Consider the following 22,948-nt stretch of genomic DNA (forward strand, 5'->3'; position numbering starts at 1 on the left):
ATCTCTCTCATTCTCTCTCTCTCTCTCTCTCTCTCACACACACACACACACACACACACATACCTGAGTTCACTGAGCATATTTCTTCAATAAGAAAAGCTGCCAGAGAAACCAAAACAGCAGGATTTCTGTGTGAACAAACTGTGAAATGCAACAGACCATCTTTCGGGCCCAAATCCATCTAAGCACTGGTCACCCACAAAGGATTGATTATATATATATATATATAGAGAGAGAGAGAGAGAGAGAGAGCAAACGTTTCTTTCAAGAGCTCACAAAGTATCCCCCAAGCACCAGTTACTTGGTAGCTTATTCTGTAAACATCCAGAGGCAATCCACTCAACTTTCATGAGGCATTTCCTGTCTGATCAGTGCTCCTTTTCTTTTTTTAAAAGTCTGCTTCTTACCATTGAGACCCATTAGCACTTTCTTCTTGGTGCCAAGCAGGCAGGCACACTTGAGCTGAAGGATTCGGATGGGTCAAAGCATTCAGAAGCTTCATTTGGGTGGCTGGAGGACTATCAAAGGTTGAATCCAAAAGATTCCAACATTGTTTTCATTCCTTGAGCTGGATTGGAGGTTTAGTTCCAGTGGCTAAACTGATGTTTTTACTAGTGCTTGGATAACTGTTCCCCAGGCTGATTTCTAAATTAGCCTGGGGGACAATTGGGAACAAATTAGCAGATGGTAGCTTCCATGCCAGGCGTGTGCATGCAGTGAATCTGCTCTGGATTTTATTCCAAACTTTAAATGAGTTATTCCAGGCACTGAACCTATTTTAATGATAGGGTTCAGCACCTTAGACAGTGCCTTTAAGTTTCAGACTAAATTCTGGAGTGGACTCACTGCCCAACTGACATGGAAGCCACCAACTGCTAGCAACTGCATCTATCTACAGGCTTCTGAAGCAGTGATTGTGCCTCATGGGAGAATCATAGAGTTGAAAGGGGATGCAAAGGCTAACTAGTCCAACCTGTTGGCATGCAGGAATGGATAGTGAAAGCTCATCCACCTCAGTTTAGAAACCACAAAAAGAGAGTCCACCATTTTCTGAACAGCTCTTACAATCATGAAGTTCCTGTAATTTGAATCAATCAATTCATGTGTCAGTGTCTGGAGTGGCAGAAACAAGCTTGCTTCATCTTCTACATAACATTCCCTTCAAATATTTAAGATTAATAGTATTTGCCTGGGACAACCCTGGGAGAAAATGTGGAAGCTGGTTTAGCGGGCAGATGCTGGGAAGCTGGAATGGCGGTCACCCAGACATTTCTTCTTCACATCCTGGGCATACCCGTCTTTTGGGGTGACATACTTGTTGTGCCATGCAACCTGTCCTGCACCCCAAAATATGGAAACTTCAGGTATGGGGCAGGATCATTTCCATTGATGAAGTAGTATTCAGCTGCCAGTGTAGTAGGTCTCTATATGTCTTAGGCAAATGAAAAAGTATTAACGTGGTTCCCCCCCCCCCCGTCCTTACAGAGTTAAAATGTTGCCTTAATCCAAGTGAACATTCATCTATGTAGTTCAGTATTACCTAGGATGATTTGACCAGCAGTAGCTCTCCACAAATCATGAAGGTCTTTCTAGATCTTATCAGGAACTGCCAAGGATTGAATCTGAAATCTTTTGCATGCAAAACATGCAAAACATGTACACTGCCACATGACTAAGACCCTTTTAATTTAAACAAAAGCATTTGCTTATGATCAAGCAGGAAATGTGTGGGAAAGCAGCAAATTGACTCTACAGCCACAATCCTGATAGTGTCATAGACATGTGTAAATTACCTTACACATGAACTTGTACTTTTTTTACCATTGCACAACAGATGTATCCAGTTCATGGTTGCCTAAGAGGAGTTCCACAAGTGTAAACAATAACATTTCACATTGGCCTAAATGTAATTGTCAGACCCAACTGGAATAGAGCCATTAATTCCATTCAATTTACCGATGTGTTGATTCAACATTCAACAATTGGGTCATTTCTAGTTGAGATTAGCCAACAGGATTCCAGTCATGAAATTGTGCATTTTTTGATGATGTGTGTCTATTTGACAATAGATTCAGTGTACCGCTTCATATACTGGGATTGGATCAAGAGACTCAATGCATTCCCCAATGCACAATGCAACAAAAAGGAGACACACTGGCACGTATTATTATTATTATTATTATTATTATTATTATTATTATTAACCTTTATTTATGAAGCGCTGTAAATTTACACAGCGCTGTACATGCAATCTTTTTAGTTAGACGGTTCCCTGCCCTCAGGCTTACAATCTAAAAAGACATGACACAGAAGGAGAAGGGAGTGGTGGAGGGAAAGGGTAAGAGGTCCAGCAGTTCCTCTCAACCTCCGAGGCCTGGACCAAGGCAGATGGACTGAAGGGAGGGCTTGGCTTCAAAATGGAAGGTTAATCATTATCCAGGGAAAATACATACTCACAAGTAGGATAATACATATACAGTACATAGCAATACAGGAAATGGATCGATAAACAGTCAACAACAGAACATCAGATAGTAAGTGACAATTATGCGATGCCTGGGAAGGCTTCTCGGAACAGGATGGACACAGTCATTTGCACGATGCCAGCATTCAGCAGAAGGGTAATGTTGTACAACCACCATATAATTACATGAGTGTAGATTTACACTATCCAAGTCCAAAATAGAATCTCAGCTGATAATTCTTAAGACACTGGAGACCTGGTTTACCACCAGAGCTAATGTGTGTGCTATACGCTTGACCCTTGTTCTCTTTTCACTCATATATTCCCATGCCTGGCTCTAGTTGTTGAAGAGCCATCGATCTGACCATGACCATCTGTCCTGATTGGCGGTAGGCAATGACAGAATAATCTAGCTGCCCTTCATTGCCTCACACTGTTCCCAAGTCTGATTTCAGCAATGTCTGAGGAATCAGGTGCCCCATCCCTTTGATATGGAAAGATAACTGAATCTGTTCCTCTATCTGACAGGCTGGTAGACATTAATAATTATGTACTATTTAAGGCTTATTGGAAATGAAGAGGTGGAGGTGTTGGACAGATGTGGCACTACTAGATGGATTGTGATTAGATTAGCACCATTCCCTTTGACAGTATGTGAGCAGCACTTTAATAATTCATTGTGAAAGCCCAACTCCCCTCACACATTCTGAGACTGCACACAAATACCCGTTGCTTCATTGCACCATAGCAAAGCTGCCAATTTATATTTCCATAATTTTCTAGTTTTAAAGAAAAAGTATTTATTATTAATGTTTATTAATAATAAACATTAGTGCACATAAGTTGTCATACATCCATCTCCTTTTCTTCTCCATCCTCACAACAGCCCTGTCAAGTAGGTCACTGAACCAAATTCACTCAGTGCGTTTCATGATTCTTTAGGCACTAGAATTTGGATCTCCTAAGTCCCAGGCTAGCATTTTGAGCAATATACTGCACTTGTTCTTAAGTAACAGAAAACAGTGCAGTTTTTAGTATCTGTTTCAGTCCAATCCATCACATGCTAATTAGAGATTAAGTAAATCTGCCAGAGCAAGCTTGCAATAAGCACTGGCCTGATCACCCATATCATCCTTGACTGATCAGGCTGCAAACTATTATAAATTGGAAGAGGGTGTCCATGTCACAAGTGACTACAACTGGCACATATGAGTACACTGGTCATATTTTAAGACTTATTTATTCCTCATTGAAATTGAAACACTAAGGGATGGATTCCTGGAACCCTTCAGAGTGTGATCATACACACAAATCCCCACTCCACCTGGGAACCCCACATTTTATCTGTATTTTATTGTCTATTATTTATTTATTTATTTATTTATTTATTATTGATTTTGGTTGTAAAGACATCATTTCCATTGATTATGCATGTTGTGTGCCTTCAAGTTGTTTTCAATTTATGGCAGCCCTAAGACAAACCTATCATGGGATTTTCTTGGCAAGATTTGTTCAGAGGGGTTCTGCCTTTGCTTTCCTTTGAGGTTGAGTGTGCTTGCTTAGGGTCACTCAGTGGGTTTCCATGGACAAATGGGGGTTCGAATCCTCATCTCCAGAGTCAAAGTCCAACGCTCAGACCACTACACCACACTGGCTGTCTTCATTGATTATACCCCTGGTGATGTACAATAAAAACAACAAGTCTATAAGTTGAAATAAAAGAAATTTATAACTGGAGTATCAAATCAAAATGCCAAAGTTCTCATTTAATAATAGTAATAATACTAAAAACCTTTCTGTGTGCATCTTACTGTGCACTGAGGGATTAAAAGCCTGGTTCCTAGGTTGCAACTTAGCCAAAAAAAATCAGGAAACATCTGGAAAAGAATCCCACCAATAAATATATGACTATGTGTGAAAAAGCAAACAAATTACTATCTGATCATTTTTCTGAAATGATTCTTCATAATATCCCTTTTGTGCTGTCTCTATTGTGAGCGCAAAGAATCCTTTTATCCTCTCCTGTGGAACATACTCAGTGAGCTCAGTCACTTTGTTGTTCTTCTTGGTATTTATTTAATTACTCTTCAGTTGTACTTCTCCTATCACCTATCATTTTCCTAATTCTCTTTCATATTGTACAACTAGAAGTCTTGTAACTACTGTTACTGGGTACTCAAGTGTGGAAAATTTTTTAACTTAAAAGCATGCAACTTTTGCTTCATCCCCTACAATTTTTTTTTTGTTGTTAACCACCCTCATGTCGGTCTTTACCCATGGTGCACTCCATTGCTCTGCTTAGTTCCCCAAACTCATACTCGTCATCTCTTTAATAGAGCCCACCCATCTAGCATGCAGCTTCCTCTCTTTATCCTTCTCTCCACATTTCCTAGCATTATTGTTTCCCCCCAATGTTTCATGTCTTTTCATAATGTGTCCAAAGTATGACAGCCAAACTTTTTTTAATTTGGCTTCCAGGGAGATTTCTGGGTTGATCTGCTCTAGGACTCATTTGTTTGTCTTTTTGACTGTCCACAGAATCCTCAGCATTCTTCTCCAGCACCACATTTCAAATGAATGGATTTTCTTCTTATTTTCTTTCTTAACTGTCTAGCTCTCACACCCATGCATGGTAAAAGGGAATACAATGGCTTGTATGATTTTAACTTTTGTGCTAAGTTGTATATCTTTGCATCTTAGAATCTTTTAGCAATAACGATAGTATGTACATTTCTATACTGCTTATCAGTGAACACAGCACTCTCTAAACAGTTTACAATCAGTAAGCTAATTACCTCCAACAAGCTGGATATTAATTTTACCAACCTACAAAAAGAGGGAAGGCTGAGTCAACCTTGGAGCCCTCTGGGATCGAACTCACAATCTTGTAGCCGCAGAACTGGCATTTAACCACTGCACCACCAGGGCTTTCTTTTCTAGTTCTTTCATAGCTATCCTGACCATTCTTCTTCTGATTTCCTGGCTGCAACCCCTGTTCCTATCAATGTTTGACCCCAGGTATGAGAATTCTTTTACTATTTCTATTTCCTCAAAGTCTAGTTCGAAATTGTGTAAGTTCTCCATGGTCAGTAGTAGTAGTAGTAGTAGTAGCAGCAGCAGCAGCAGTAAAATTTATTCGGTCATTGACCAGTAGACAAAATAACTTGAAAATATAAGAATTGCAAAATACAATTATTAATAATTGTTAAAAACAATTTCAGATACAAATTCAAGGTCATGTTATACACATATCAGTTTTCACCAACCAACTGGGAGCATATTTTATATACAATGTAACAAAATTGTGCTACATTGTAAACATCGCTTGGTTTCTGATTGTCCAGAAGATAATGTAAATAGAAAGTATCAGTATGTCCAGGTTGTTTTTTTAGAAGAAGAGTAACCAGCTGGTGGCGACTGTTCTTGTAGAATTGACAGTACAATAGAACCTGCACTGTAGTTTCAATAACACCATCATCGTAAGGATAAAGCCAAGTTTCATAAGGTGTTTTTTTATATTTCCCTTCTAGCACTGCTGTTGGGAGAGCATTAAATTGAGCTAAAGATAGAGTTCTCCTAAATTTGGGTATTGTAACATGATATAGATAAGGAGTAGAGGATAAAACCAAGATTTGGTTATTTATCACTATGTGTCTAGGAAAGGCAGCAATTTCCATCTGGCCTTCAGTGACGAGGATTCTTTGTTTTATAACTAATTTTGCTTGATCAATTTCTAATTTTAAGATGGTATCCCTAGAGAGTCCAAGAAGATTCAGATTCTTAAGTATAGCTGTTCCGTGGTCATTTTTTTTTCTTTATGTTCAACAGTAAGTCTGCCTTTGCACTTTCTTATTTGATCTTCCTTAGTAGTTGTTCGAGGTCTGTGAGGTTTTCTGCTAGTATTATGGTGTTGTCAGTGTATCTTAGATTGCTGATATTCCTTCCTCCTATTTTGACTACTCCTTCTGTGTCCAAGCCTGCTTTACTTACAATATATTCTGCATATAAGTTGAACAGGTAGGGTGATAAGATGCAGCTTTATCTGACCTCTTTGCCAATTGAGAACCATTCTGTTTCTCCATGTTCTGTTCTGACAGTAGCCTCTTGTCCTGAATATCAGGACTATCAGATGTGTTGGCACTCCCATGTCTTTAAGGATGTTCCATAGCCTTTCATGATCTATGCAGTTAAATAACTCAAAATAACTGCTGCCTAAATTCCATTTCTCTGCTTACGTTCCCCAGAAATTTCTTTCCATGCTCTTACTATTGGATCACATTGGTTCCTTTTTGCTGTTGTTACAGAATCCAGTGAAAAGTGCATGGTCAGGTTTTTCTTTTCAATATTTTTGTGTTGAAAACCATAAAAACAGAAACCATGACCTAAACCCAGCATTACAGAAATGGACATCCACTGTGATGAACTTTCTCCCTCCCCTGCCTTCTGCAACACCTGAACAATTTCTCTTGGTGATTTCTCAGCCCTCCAGTGATATAAGAGAAATTCTCCATTTCTGTCAGTGGTATGATAGCCTGGATTGTGTCCCATTCTGTCCCTAATGCACATAAACAGGGCTTTGAAAACTTACTTTTTGGACTACGGTTCCTAGAATTCCTTACTATGGCCAGAGGACATGCAGGTTGGAAGTTTTCAGGAACTAACTTGTTTGAAAAGCTGGGAGATTTTCAAAAATTACTAAAGTTTTGCACACATATCTCACTGAACTGACCCAATTCATTCACCTCTTTATTATCTGTGCACACACTGGTTATTCTGCCTTTTCCTTCAGAAGTGCATATTCAGCCCTCTCACTCCAAGTGTGTAGAGAATTGTGATTTGAATGTTCAAAACTCACTTATTGTTGGCAAGACAACATGGAGCATACTTTACTTCAAGCCATCTGTGTAGGACATCATAAGCATCCTAATTTAGCATCTACCCAGGACTCCCAAGTTCAGGGTTATATATAGATTTGCCTTTGGATGACAGAAGAACATTGTACTGACATTTTCAGGGAGCAAACCACAGTGACACCATGAGATCTTTCTTGAGTGACTATTATTTTCCTGTTGTTCATCACTTTTCAACCCAGATTTTTTCCCCCTGCCTTTTCACTCCCCAGTCTCTCTGCAGTTAGGAGATCTTTCTTTTAAACCTTCATGTCTGCTTTGAATTAATTATCTTGAATTATTGTGTATTATGTACAAATGTGGTAACTCTGATGTTCATAACCTTTCACAGGTAATTAAGTAATATGCTAAGTGCATATTTTTACACAGATTCTTGGGCATACAGTTGTTTTTCTCCTCTTCTGCCTGTGAGTCACCTGTAAGGGAAATTCATACTTTTATTTTATTTTATTTGTTCCTTGTGACCCTTTAATCTCCTTATGCAACATGCATGGAAGGGAGCATATTAGACCTTCATCCATGCATTCCTTTTGACCCTTTAGTCTTTTTGTGCAACAGACAAGAAAGGCAGCACATTACCCATTCTTCCATTCTGTTATTGGTTTGCTTGTGCAAAAAGTGAGGAGTCTGAAGAAAAGAGACTCCTCTACAAATGGAAGGTCCCCATGCAAGCCAGAACTCTGATTTTTATGCATCTGGCTCATGTGGAGAGCCACATGGATGGAGGGGGTCTCTTCTTTTCAGACCTGCCACCTTTCACAATGAACACATTTAAAACAGAGGGGACATAATAGACCATAATAGAGCACTTCCTCCTGGTGTGTTGAGTGAACACATTAAAGAACACCTCAACAGGATTCAAGAGACGTCAAAGACTGAAACACCTGAGCTTTACACACATATATGTCTTGTTTTCAAGGGGCTATCTGCTAGCTTTTTGTATCCCTTCCAAAACCTCCATATCTAGGCAGCTGTGGGTGAGGAGCAGGGGCAGCAGGGAGGTGACCTGGCAATGGGGACTGTGTCTCATCCTTAGGGAGGGAGGGGAATAAGTATGTCATTCTGCTGCTTCTCTTGAAAGCAAACTTCAGAGGGAAGAGAGGCAGGTCTGCATAGTTGCCTCCATCCCTCTGTCCCTCCTCCCTCCACATCCAGCAGAGGTAGCAGCAACAGTAGCCCCACAGGGCATCACAGTTGCTTACAGGAGAAGGCACAGAACTACATGTGCCATATTGGCTCTTGCCCAAAAACATTTTGCACTGTGGAAATGCACTGTGGTTGCTTCCAGATGAGGGTTTTGTGTTCAAGCACACCATGCCCAGTTCATGGAATTTTACAGGGAGGTCCACACAATATATCAGTACATCAGCATACTGATTACTGGGGAAGAGGAACAGATGGTGCTGTTGTAGCCATGTCCTGCATGTGGGCTTCTGATAGGCAATTGGCTGGTCACTGTGTAAAAAAAAATACTAGGCAAGGTGGGATTTTGGTCTGATTCAGTCAGGCCTCCCCATGGTTTGGAAAAGAAATAGTACACAATTTTGCATTTTGTAAGCTGGGTGAATTTTTATTCATGCTTTGTGAAACGAAGGGGGTCTCAAAGCAAGGTTTGTCTGCAAGTGGGGCTTTGTGGACAGTTAAATTACTTCCTTCACATGTCTGTTTGTTTATTTATGAAGATTGAGGCTCCTCCCTCCATAACTGTCATCTTTCGGCCGGTGAGGGAGAGAACAGGCTGGCTCAGTGTCATCAGAGGCTAGCCTGAAGATAAAGCGCCCTCCCTCCATAACTGTCATCTTTTGGCTGGTGAGGGAGAGAACAGGCTGTCCCAGTTCCACCAGGGCTAGCCTGAAGAAGAAGAGCCCTCCCTCTGGTCCATCTGCCTTGGTCCAGGCCTCAGAGGAAGAGAAGAATGCTGGACCTGATCTCCTCCCCCCTCACCATTTCCTTCTCCTTTTGTGTCATGTCTTTTAGATTGTAAGCCTGAGGGCAGGGAACTGTCTATTATCCCCTCTGTTGTAAACCGCTCGGATTCCCAGTGATTGGGCGGTATATAAATAAAACCTATTATTATTATTATTTCTAAAATGCATAGCACTTTTGCCCAGATGTCAGTGTACACAGCAGTTACAAAACTGAAACAAATAAAAACAAAATGCAAAGATCAGTCTTAAAGTATTGCAAACAATAAAACATGGGGGGGGGGGGGAGCACAGACCTATTCTGGCTACCAAGTGATTCTTTATCTTGATTGATCTGCCAGCTATCCGATGCTGGCAGAGTTCCATCTCCCATGGTGGTCAAGATTTCAGGTTTTTCAGATACACCATTTTGCAGCACTGTCATAGAGCAATGCTAACAGGGGATGAGCACCACCCCAGAAGTAGCTGCTGCTTGGTGGTAAAGGAAGAAATCTGTGCCCATATGTGAAGCCTGTAAATCACATTGAGATGAAAGGCAGTCCAAATGCAAGCTATGAATGTACAGTCTCATATATTTTAAATACGTGTGTGCCGTACATTTTATGCAGTATGTCACAATCAAAACCATATTACTTCACCATATGTTGAGCTTTCCCTCAACTTGTTTCTCATACAGACGTGACTTCTGAGCAAGACTCTCTGCTCCTTTCCTCAGATTGAGGGTGAAATAACATGTCTGCTAAGGTGTATGAAACCAAAAGCCACATGTGAATTACCATGCCAGTAGCAGATATCATTTGGAGAAGGCTCAAGACCTCACCTCCTCCTGGCCAAATGGTATAAGCTCTCTTTGAAGGTTGCCCTTTGAACCCAGCATCAGCATGTGGCCAGACTGCCAGAAAAATGACTTTTTGGATTACACTTCCCACACACCCCAGTAAGTATGGCCAATGGCTATGCTGCAGAAATCTGGGAGTTCAAGTCTAAAGAAGCCATTTTTCCAAGCTCTGCATGTGCTATTTAATAATAATAATAATAATAATATTTATTTGTATACCGCCCTCTGGCAAACCAATCCGGGCAGTTAACAACAGTAAAATATAAAATATGACAATTAAAAACACTTTATCCCTCCCCCCCTTAAGACAGTATTAAACAGTAAACATATTAAAACACAATATCAATGCATAAAACAACAATTGAAAACTAAAAACCCGGATATCCTTCTATTGATCCTCAACCATCACTAAGATGGGGCCACGGGAGGAATGAGGGAATCAGGGAACCTGGGCCGGGATGGTTAATCTGGAAAGGCCTGCCGGAAGAGCTCCGTCTTGACCGCTTTTTTAAAGCTGTCTAATGATGTTGTCTGACGGATCTCATCCGGCAGGTTGTTCCAGAGTTTGGGGGCGACAGCAGAGAACGCCCTCTGGGAGGTCGCTGCAAGCCTAGATTTCAGAAGCTGTAGTAAGTTCCTCCCAGAGGATAGCTGCCGAGGGTCCCAGTGCAGCCGACTTTTAATTACTGGCCTGTGTTATTTTTTAAACAATGGGCATTATTGCACAGCATTCTGAGGAATGAGAACGGAACAGAATGGAAGGGAACAGAACAAGTGAGGAAACGTGTTATCACACGGGAGAACACCACCAATGCCAATCTGTTCCTCAGCCGTTCCACAGCAGCTGATTTTGAAGAATGGTTCAAAATCGTCCTTCAAAATCAGCTGCCATGGAACGGCTGGGGAATGGATTGGGGACTCCCATGCCATTCCCTTCCCTTCCCTTCCATTCCCATTCTCCAAGTGCCATGCGATAAACCTCAGTGTCTCAGTCTGGCAGTTAGCATTATCATTTCTACAATGCTCTGAAATAGCACTCTGCCAAGGGCATCATGAGAAAATTGTGACTCCTGGACCAAGCTTTCTGGTGCCTTTGCCAATGATCAGGAGGAAATTCACCAATGTAGAAGAAAGCAAACTGAAATGGGCCATTGAAACAGATGGCCCATTGAAGTCCACTTCTGGACATCTTGGAGGGGGGCAGCATTTGCATGCCGCATGCTCCAAACCGCCCTGAAACCAGCCAGCTACTCAGATATTGGCGGCTTCAAGACACTCCAGCAGCACAGTGTTTATGCACCGCATGCCGCTGGAGCAACTTGAAGCCACCCTGAGGCTGCAGCAGGGGCAGAAAAGACCTTTTCCATTCCTAGTTCAGGGCAGATTGGCACCGCAGCATGTGTTTGTCATGGTTCCAATGCATCTTGATCTCTAGCTGATATTATCTGCTTTGAACAATGGGACTGCATTAATTTTTTAACTGCTGTTTTACTCAGGATGCTTAATAACAATAGCAATAGCTAGTACATTTCTATACCGCTTATTAGTGCACTTAGGCACTTCCTAAGCAGTTTACAATGTGGAAACTAATAGCCCCCAACAAGCTGGGAAACTCATTATAGTGACTTCGGAAGGATGCCAGGCTGAGTTGACCCTGAGTATCGAACTCACACCCTTATAGTTTATGAGTGAATGGCTGCAGTACAGGCATTTAATCACTGCACCACCAGAGCTCTTCAGGGCTTAAAGTATCTTATCTACAACGAATATATTTAATAGTGGCCACAGCTCCTGCAGCTTGAAGCTACAATAAATTGCAAGCATACAGTTACATACAAGAATAAATGTGATTGTACACAGAGGAACATTTCTGTAGATGAGCTTTTCTTGCTCTTGGAACCAAAACATAGACAACCTTTGTCCTCTGTACAACAATTTGACTTGCAGAGCCCTCTCTTTTAATGAACCTGCATGATGAAGCAGTTAGAATATTGAATTGAGGTTCATGGGATTTGTAGTTTAGAGACGGGTATTTACAATTAGTTTTCTGGCTACGTGACCATTTTCTGGAAGAGTTTATTCCTGGGGTTTCACCAGCATGTGTGGCAGACATCTTCAGAGAATCCTGGCATGTGAGTGAGTGGGGTATAATACTATGTGACCCTTGGTTTAGAGGAAGTGATTTACATGTTAATCTCTGTGTTGATCTGTTGTTGAATGGCAAGGTCTCAGGGTGTCCATTTAACTGATGATCCATTGTCTGCTGGGAAATTTCCCTGGCCCTGGGTAGTTTTCATTTGCATGGGCTTGGTCTTGATTTTGGTGTTTGTCAGGACTGGTAGCCAGACTTTGTTTATCTTAAGGGCTTCTTCTTTCCTGTTGAAGTTGTCCCGGTGTTTATGGATTTCAATGGCTTCCCTGTGCATTCTGACCTGATAGTTGTAGACATGGTCCAGAATTTCAGTGTTTTCAAATAGCATTTTACGCCCCGGATGGTTTATAACCTCAATCCTGCTGGAGAGGCAGGATCTAAATAAATTATTATTATTATTATTATTATTATTATTATTATTATTATTACATGTTCTGCTACTGCTGATTTTTCTGCTGACCAAATAGCCAGTGTCTCTCCTGTTCCTTGATTTGTGTTTGGATGCTGTGTTTGGTAGTCCCTATGTAGATTTGTCCACAGCTGCAGGGTATGTGGTAAACTCCTGCAGCCATGACAGGGTCCAAGGAATTGAACCTTATTACCAAAATCGGTTCAGCACCTTGGAGAGTTCATTCAGGTTCAGAGTATAATCCATAGTGGATTCAGTCCCCACACTTTTGACCTAGAAAACACTAGCTCCACTGACTCGCATTGTACTTTACACCAGACATGGGTGGCCTGAGTTAAAATTTAGAAGGAGCTATTTGTCTTCCACAGGCAGCATGGGGCAGAGGGAACCCCTGCTATCATTATTGTTCTGTAAGCAGTGGCAACCCTTGGTTGATCTTCGAAGAGGCTCCTTGCCTCCGTTTATACTATGGAAATAAAACTAAGTTGTCTTCCTGAGATGCAGAGTTCATATATAACACAGAACTACAAGCCAGCCAGTTTTGTATATAGACAGCTTCTGGTGCCAGCTCACACAGCTGGATTTTTTTAATCCCAGCCCTGGAGTGGGCAATGGGTTGTTTGAGCAGAACACTCCCAGAATGGCCCCACTGCTCAAATAAAGTTTTGTTTATTCACACTGTGACGGATAAAACAGCATTACCTATTATGCACTGTTTAATTCTTCTTGATGCCCTACTAAACTTTTCTCTAATTTACAATTTATGTAGTTCAGTGTTCATGAGTTCTAATGATAAACTTACTCAAAAAGAATACAGTAGCACAACACAAGCAGAAAAACAACAGATATGTAATTCTTTAGCAAGAGCTGGGAACTATTTTCTCAAACTTCATTCTACAGTATTAAGTTCCTCCTGCCGAACCTGAACTACACTAATAATGAATGCCATGCAGGCATTGCATAATCCATGCAAACTGGTGTTTGTTTTTACCTTACCTACTTGGTAAAGGAGTAACTCTTTTTCATGAAACTGGACATTCTGTGTTTGCTCAAGGTTAGTTATTCCACAGGGTTATTGTGACATGAGCCATATATATTCTCTAGCAACAATGCTTAATTTGACCCAGAATTCAACCTGCATTCAGCTCCAAAAATTTTTCTCACTAAAGGACTCAGTCCTAAATTTATGTTCAATAAGGATCTCTGCAAATAAGGATGTACAAAGTATGATCCACTTACCACAGCAAAAATAGCACCATTTTAATATATATCTAGATCAGCAATCAAGGCTTCTGGCTCAGAGGATGTGACTTCTAGGCACCTTAGAATCCACTAGCTCACATTTGAGACAGCAATCAGATCCCAAATTAAGTGAGGGTTTATTTTGTTTTTGTTTTGTTTTATTTTATTTTGAAGTCTGATTTGCTTTTAGTCATCTGGTGTTATTAGTAAAATCCTACATATTTGCATAGGATAGTATACCTCCTATACAAATAGGATTGCAATTTTACACTTAGCTTTTGTTATTCTTTTACTCATGGAGACCCTAAGACAAACCCATCACAGGTTTTTCTTCACAAGATTTGTTCAGAAGAGGTTTGACACTCCCCTGAGGTTGAGAGTGTGCGATTTGCCAAAGGTTGCCCAATGGCTTTCCAGACATTTAGTCTTCTCTGTCAGAGAGCTCTGGTGCCACAACAAACTACAAATCCCAGAATTCCATAGCATTGAGCCATGGCAATTAAAGTGTTGTCAAAAGGATTATTTCTGCAGTGTAGACACAGTCTATATGAGGGAAGGGCAGCATGCAGACTTGACTAGGCTGTAAATGTGATTGTTGTAGGAGCAGCCTCATTAGATGGGTGAGTGAGTGGTTGAAGGAAGTGTGTGTGTAGGTACTGAATCCCAAAAAGAAAGTATTAACCACACACTCACCCATCAAATGAGGCTGCTCCTACAATAATCACATTGATTTGAAGGAGCTTTCCCCAAATCTGGAATGGGGGAGGGGATATAGGACTCACATTCACCCAGTTTTCCTCAGGAAAAGTAAAAGTAAAAAAGTAAAAGTAAAAATGACCTGTAGAGAATGCACTTATTTATTTATTACATTTTTTTTCACAAGAGTTTTGTTCACAGTAGCCACGCGCTTCCCACCTCCCATTTTATAATCATAACAATCCTGTACAAATGAGCCCAGAGTCACAAGATTAGCTTTCTGACTTGTGGGGAGGTTTCCTTGTTTTTCATATAACACTCCTAGCCACTACACAAAACAGGCTAAGTACCCCATGTCCAGTGCTATTGATGTGATAACACTGGCAGTCCCTTGAGTTTGTGGAACACTGGCAATCGCATAGCATGCAGCATTTTGTTGTAACTTGGACCTAAGCCCTTAAAGATACACAGTGCTCTGCATTTGATTTTTCCTCTCAAATCTGAGGTCTAGAATCTTTGCCATATGCCAGCTTTCTAGCCTCTACAGAACATTAAAGCACAGCTTAGAAAACTTATTTTTCATAACTAAAACTCCTTGAATTCCTGGCTGGGATATTTGTGGAGCTGTAGTCCCCAAAAGTAATTTCTGCAAGAGCTGGGTTATGCTGCATGAAACAAAGCAGTGAGATGCTATGGCACCTATAGAGCAGAGGTCTGGGTGATGGAGCTCAGCCGTGCCCACTCCCCATCCCACCTCCATCCACATGGCTGTCTGCTGTGCCCCATCCTGCCACTCTCAGAAGTAATTAGACGTGCTTCCTCCCATACAGAGGATGTTGGCCTGGCAGCGGGCCTTCCAGCTGCTGGGAGCCTTGGGCCTTGCCATTTACTCCTGTTTACAGAAATGGGAATTTGCATGATGAAAATAACCTGGGACGGATTTTGATTTTACTGCTGTTGGCACAGGGCTTGGAAAAAAACGGTGCATAGTCAATTACTGGAATTTTAAAACACAAATAATATTTTATGCGATCAGAAGTTTGGCCCAAGGCCTGGGCATCGCGCTCCAACGGCACTTATGAAAGGAACAAGCCATTGATTGTGCTGCCTGCTGCATACAGGAGCCTGTGGGCAGGTGCAGCTTTTGTTGACCTTAGAAAACAGTTCCCTTGGCTCGTGGCTTAACCCGTCAAGTCTGGGCTAGAAACAGGCCTCAGACATGTATACTCTGCCAGTTGGGACGCTTCCCCTCCCTTGCCACCCACCTACCCACCCACCCCACCCCTCATTCCCCACTGTACACAGCTACATCTCAGTGAAACCTTGCTCTCCTCTCTTTATGGGCCAAGATATTCATAGTTCCCCTTCTCCAATAGTCATTGTTAAACAGCCTTGGCAATGAACGGGTTAGCATATTGGAGCAATGACCTATTAACAAGTCTCCACTGTCCACTATCATGTGACCGCATTCCCAGAAATGCTGAATCTGGAAAGCAGGTTTCCTGGAAGCCCATTCTAGAGGTAAAGAACCATAAACTCAGCAACAGCCGGCCTGCCTAGAGGTGTGGTGCCGGGTATAGAAGTGTTTTAATCCTCACTCCTAGGCGTCGAGCAGAGCTCCCAGTGCAATGGGTGTGGTGCAGGAGCCAAGAAAGCAAGTCTAGTGATTTCACTTCTCTCCCTAAAGGACCACACCAGGAAAAAAAATACCACCAGCCATCCATCCCATTTAGCTTTTTAGTTAAGGGGGGAGCTTCTAATGGGCAACAGAGAGGCTGCATTCTACTCTTACTCTTTAGAGGACACCTGAGGGAGGTCTGCTGACAACAGGACTGGCCAGCTTTATGGTTCAGAATATCTATAAACTTTCATAATGGGAGACAGACAAGCGGTCAGAGCAAAACTTGGTTCTGTGCTCCTTGTCAAGTCCTTTTATTATTATTATTACAACTCCCAGAATCCCTCAACCAACTTGACTAATAGGATTCTGGGAGTTGTAGTTCAAAAAAATAAGGTTCCCAAGCTCTCTACATGAACAAGCATTTTCCAATATGCTAAACAAACAAACACAGTAAATTCTTTTCTGTGTCCATTTTTTTTCTCTTCCTAAGTGCTCACAGGCAGTTTACCTTTCAAGAACTGTTTGAATTGTCGGTATTTGTCTTCACACATTCAGGCATCACTTGGTACCTTCAGAAGAAATGCCACTGGTTACCTGACAAGCTTGTAATTACATTATCAGTTTTCTATGTTGCCGTTAATCTTTTAATATTCTTAGCTGAGCATTTAATCAACAGGCTTTATGCAGCTTTGCCCTATGGCAAATCATGGGTTAATCACACTGCAGGCATTAGCACCAGATGTTGTTCTATGCAGACACTTTGTAAAGTGACCACCTCTGACTTCAAATGGATTGTTAAAAGGCCCCATAATATTTTTTTTTTTAAAAAAAAATCTACCAGCTTGATACAGAAAGTGGTTAAAATAAAAGCACTATTGTTGCTCTGGTACCCAAGGGAAATAACATTCTTTCCCTGTTTAAGAAACCTTTAGCACCTGGATAGAATTTTTCTTACTTCAGTTTGCATGTATCAAAGTTATTTCCCTCTTTTGCTGGGAATGTAGAGGGTGATCTACAGACTATTAGAACCCACTGGAACAGTTTCTGTTACTCAAGTTGCATTACGTCCATGCTTGATGCCACAAAGATTTACTTGATTCTCTTTGCAAGTAGGTGGTTATCCATTGTGAAGCACTTTGTTATAGAATATGCACAGCTTATTGCCCATGGATTATCTGAAACATGATGGCTGACATCTTGATAGGGACATGCACAATATGCTTCCCTTACTTGTACATAAGTAATTTGTGGGGCACTGCGCTGATTGGTATTCCCTTCTTCCCTCTGCATCTCCCCAAAGGCCCCTCTTGACTTGCTGAACAACCTCTGAAGCCCCCTCTATGGTCATTCCCTCTTCATGGGGAGCAGGCAGGATCACAGAACCTTCTCCCTGCAGCCAGACATGAAATGATGACATCAGAGCTGAGATACGAATTTCATTACTGCTTTAATAATTTCATTTCTGTCTATGGGAAGATCTTTCTGCAATCCCACCAGATTCCATTCATTTCCATGGTTCACACAGACAGCACTTTTAAACTCATTTGTCGGTGTCTTCTGACATGTTCTTTTTGTTAGATACGTCCAGCTCTCTCCTATAGTAGGATATCAAGGGGCTGGATCCACTGTAGGAAAAATACAGGGCCTATGTGACCATCCTTCCCCTCTTTTGGGGGGGTCTCCTTAAGGCACCTGTTACCCCTAGATCATCCCTCCATGCAGTATCCTTCTATTCAATATAAAATTAACAGAAACGGGGTTGTCTAAAGACTCATAGCCCTGAAGACACTCCAGTGTGGAGGAAGCCATTTCACCATACAAGGAAATCTGGGACCATATAAAGAGATCCTTTAGGCTTAGCATGGGGGAAACCAGGGCACTTAGTCAAGATAGATGACTTCTGCATAATCCCTTCACTGATAGGAGTGATGTGGTGATAGACCTTGGGCTTGCACATAAATAGAAGTCCAAGATTCCCTCCCTCTGGGCGTAAGACTTCTTTGTTTACAGACATTCACAATGATTGTCCAACCATTTATATACTTCCATTTCTATTCTTCACCTTAATCCCAATATTGCCCCAGGATAGGTTTTGCCCTTTATATCAGGGGTAGGCAACCTTTTTGAGCCAGGGGCCGGGTTGCTGTCCCTCAGACAACTGGTAGGCCAAAGCCAATAAATAAATAAATAAGGAGGGAGGAGGCCGCCGGTGATCGCAGCGATTGCCGGTGGCCCTGCGCGCTCCTTCTCGGCCTCTGCAGAGGCTTGAGAGGGAGGGGGAGGCCTCTGCCAGTGACCCCCAAGGGCCCCTTCTCAGCCTCTGCGGAGGCTTTGGCCTCCACAGAGAGGGAGGGAGGAGGCCGTGGGGAGGGTGGCGCGGCCATGTGCAGGAGGCGCTGCCTCCACCTTCGCCTCCTCCACCCCAGGCCTCGCTGCCTTCCTCTTCCTCCGCGCGACCATGCCCGGAGTGGCGTGGAAGCTGTGGCGGGGGTGGCAGGACCAGGCTGGGGCAGGTCCCAAGGCCTTGGTGGGCCGGATTCAGCCCGCGGGCCGTAGGTTGCCGACCCCTGCTTTATATGTTCCCAATTGGGCAGTACCAATTTGGTATCATTTGGGATTAAGAGAGACACTCTGACAGTATCTCACTTGACTCCTCAACATTTTCTGACAACTGCTGAACCACTTTATTTCACAGAATCCCCTGACTGGAAACTTTGCTTCTCAAACCAGTACAGTGTTACCTCCTGCAATCCTTAAAATTTATCCTATCACCTTTTATATTGTTAATTCTTATGAATGCATGTGTGAGCATGTTTTGAGGATTATTGCACAGCTAAATAAAGCGTTTTACCACTTCTAAATTCAAACTTCATTTGGGCTGCATGTTGGTGTTATTGTGCGGCTTTTCTCCTTGAAACCACATACAAGTACAGCCTGGCTCCAATGCAGGTCCCTGAACTCACTTCAGTGGCCATTTTTCAAAGTCAGGAGCTTTCTGCAAAAAAGAAAGAAATAGATAATAACGGTAATCAGGAATAGTGAGGGGGGATAGGGTGAGGAGGGGACACTGATACCATGTGACTCTCAAATGCACAACATTTTGCAGCTGAGGACTTACATGCTTCCCAGATCATTGATGGATTTTCCCTATCAATGAATAGGGACAGATTGGAGACAGAGCAGCTACAGTTCAGAAGCAGCACTGTGCAGTAAGGATGGCCACTGCTATTTCTGTGAGCTGTGAGTAGTAATATTTTGAATACCACAATAGTGGTATATTCTCAAATTTTGACTTAACCAGAACTGAGTTTTGGCCTAAATGTTCTGTTTGCCCTTGGCCAGTTGTTGAACAAAACCCTGGTTGGCTTCTGCTAGGCTGACTCTTTCTGCTCCTTCCTGATTAGAAGTCTGTTTAGAGCTAGTTGTTTGTTTTGGGCTCTTGAGAAAAAGGAATTTTCCCCCCTTAGTATCTCAGACAGGGTGGAGAACGTTCTGATAGCCTCCCTCTAGTAAATCTCAATTGTTTGTTTTTTGGCTCTTGCAGGTGAAAGCTGTTTGAAGTTAAATGCAACTCCTTGGTGGTCGGCAAAGGGCTGCTGCATTTGTGCAGACCCTGCTTTCCACTGTGACTGATTCCATTGCTCCAGAGAGCAGTCTGGCTAATTTAATATGAGCAAAGTTGGATAATTTAGCAAAACAAACTTTTTTTCTTTTTTAAACTACATTTTATGGAATCCCCTGACAATATGATGAAGGCCAGTGGCCACATTGGGTAGTAGGGTTGTGGAAGTTGTAGTCCCCAAAATATAATTTCCAAACTCTGTTAAAACAAGTGCCTGTTCTCTCTTACTCATGACAAAATCAAGGTTTTGATCATTAGTGAGATTTTACAGTAGGATACACAGAATGTCCATGCAACTCAGTAAAACAAGCTGCACTATATTCTATTGTCAAAAAGCTAGAGCTAGTGTTGGGGTGAGTAAACTGCATAGCCAGAGTGGTAATTGTTATTGGTGAGATTTATGGGGCAGGTTCATAGTCTGAAAATACACCTAGACCCAGTTGGCCTCCTGTACTGAATACAGTACATTCTAATGGTGCATCCACACTGTAGAAATAATGCAATTTAACATTATTAACAACACTTAACAACACTTTAACTGCCATGGTTCCATCCTACAAAATCCAATCCTGGGATATGTAGTTTTATGAGACACCAGCACTGTTTGGCAGTGAAGGCTAAAGGTCCCAGTAGGCTCAGATAAAACCAAACTGCTGCAGCCTCTCCTAGCTTGTGAGATCTTCCTCATTAATAACATTTGCCTTATGACCATACTCTGATGCTACTTGGCCACATGCATCTCAGTTTTCATCTGTGAGATGTTGGAATCTCTTGGAACCATTAGGGAACTACTGCTGGTACAGAATAATGATGTCTGTCTATTAATGTGTGTAGGTTGGCAGGCTTACATTAACACCCATTCTAAAATACCTGTATTGAATTCTTGTTTTGGTTAAGGCTATGAGATGCTCGTTAATGCTATGAGGGTACTGAGGACAAAGGCAATAAAAACTGGGCAATAAAATGTCCTTCTCCATTAGAAGTGACAAGAAGTGGTATAGCCCTTACCTGCCTGAACCTCAAAACTGCGTTAAACACCTCACAGGTTCATGACTGCAGCACCATCACTCTTCTGCTCTTGTAAAATTCGTTTGCCTGATGAAGAAGCCAATGAGTTTTGAAAGCCAGCATAATGCATTTTGCACTTGATGGTTGGCCTAATAAAGATATTGCCTGTGTGTGTGTGTGTGTGCGCGCACACGCTTTTGTTGTACTTTGCTCATGGCCAACATTGCTACCCCTGAATATGTTCTCCATAAAGTACATACGTGTCGTCTCTACTTTTATTGTTGTTGTTCTGGGTTTGGTTCATTTGGTTGATTGATTGGCTGATTGGTTAGGTGGTTTTTACAGATAGGTTAAAATGCAATCATTCTTTCTTCTGTTGAATGTGTACTGTTATCAAGACAAGGAAAACCATTTCATATTAGTCCATCAAATTACTGCACTCTTGAGTTTAAGACTCCATTGAAACTATATATTTTGTCTTATTAAAAGAGGGAAATATATTTTCAGCAAATTAAGGCAAACCTATCATGGGATTTTCTTGGCAGGCTTTGTTCAGAGGAGGTTTGCGATTGCCATCCCATGAAGCTGAGGACATGTGGCTTTGCCCAAGCTCATCCAATGGGTTTCGTGGCCAAGATGGGAATTGAACCCTGGTCTCCAGAATTGTAAGCCAACCCTCAAACCACTATGCCATGCGCTTAGCCAGTTGTAAATATTAGACTCTTAAGTGGGTATATGTATTATACCTCTTAATATGTGCCTTTTTGTACTGTGTGTGTATAAAATATTTATGATTGCTGACTTTAATATTTCTGAGTCTTTGGAGATTATGACGGAGGGGAAGTGTCCTCCTCCCATCATAAATTGCCATTAAATCATGTTAATAGCATGATTGGGGAGGAAGATTATCAACCCCCCATACACTTATCCCGTTCTTGGCCCATCTTTAAACTAATGGAGGTGTTTCCATTAAGACCAAATGATGCCTCTATTACTGGTTACAGATGGGATAAAAATGAGATAAGTGCACAGGGCTATGATATCTTCCCCTGATCATGCTATTAACATGATTTAATGGCAATTTAATGATGGAGGAGGATGCATGCCTCCCGTATGATAAAGTCCTTTACTTGTGATGAGATGCCAAGCCTATGGGTATTTTGCAGGCTTGCATGAATGAAATCCAACTTTCATGGGTGTGTGCAGGCTATGTGCACACATGTGAACTGTAACAAATATATGCCTGTGCATATGTAAACACAACTTCAGCAAGAGCACTTGCAGCTCCAACACTTGGCATTCTCAGTGCAGTTCAGTTGCAGGTTAAATAAATAACTGACTGTAGCTCAAGGAAATGAGTGAAAGCATAGAAAAAGAAGAAACCCAGATCTCAGGAGAGATGAACTCCTGCTCAGCCTGTTTGCATTCTCTGGGCTGCAGCTTTCCCCACAGGCCCTACTGCCGACCCAGTTTCAACTTGCTGTTTTTAGACAACCTCCTGACTTCTTCAGGAGGCAAGTGGACAGTGAATAATTCCTCTCATTCCTCCCTTGGGTTTCCTGCATTCCCTCGAGCTTGCTGGCATCTTTGTGATCCTTTTTCAATCACATCTTCCACCTTTCCACTAGAATCCTTTTAGTCAAGGGCTCCTTCCTTATGGGAATTCCTAGCCAGAGTGTAGGAGGGAGAAGCAAGTGACAAATATCTAACATTTCTACCAATCCTGTAGGAAGTAGGTGAGTAACAAGCTGAATGAAACCCAGAGAATGAAGCAGAGCACTGTCTAGAAGAGGGACAGTTTTAAAAACACAATAACCACTATGATAGCTGGGGTGGGGGGGGAGTCAGAATCTTTTGTATGGGATTCCGTCTAAGCCATCTGAAGCCCATTTGTGTTTGTGAAGAATATACCATGCCAACTGGCTGCTGGCTCCCACCCTGTCTTGTTTGAAGAAAACTATGTAAGGCTTTGCCAGCTTAAAACAGATAGGAGTTCATCCTGTGACTTCAGTAGCCTAATCTACATTTTTTCCTAGAGCTTTCAACAAAGACCTGCCACCC

The 22,948-nt window shown here is 41.9% G+C and overlaps 1 protein-coding gene across 21 annotated transcripts in view; it reads left to right on the plus strand.

The window, feature by feature from the left end:
• LOC121927857 overlaps nt 1–22,948 on the plus strand; it is a 171,525-nt gene that overhangs the window by 98,011 nt on the left and 50,566 nt on the right. For 8 of the 21 annotated variants that reach the window (XR_006103349.1, XR_006103350.1, XR_006103355.1 and 5 more), the window contains one exon: nt 21,433–21,552. The exons of 11 other annotated variants lie outside the window; for them this stretch is intronic. The gene's annotated coding sequence lies outside the window, so the exon portion shown is untranslated. Of the gene's footprint in view, nt 1–12,135; nt 12,270–16,086; nt 16,158–21,432; nt 21,553–22,948 lie in introns of those variants that run through there. 2 more of the 21 variants (XR_006103362.1, XR_006103352.1) reach the window with 2 other exon arrangements.

The sequence above is a fragment of the Sceloporus undulatus genome, chromosome 4, assembly GCF_019175285.1.
Source record: "Sceloporus undulatus isolate JIND9_A2432 ecotype Alabama chromosome 4, SceUnd_v1.1, whole genome shotgun sequence".
NCBI lineage: Eukaryota > Metazoa > Chordata > Lepidosauria > Squamata > Phrynosomatidae > Sceloporus > Sceloporus undulatus.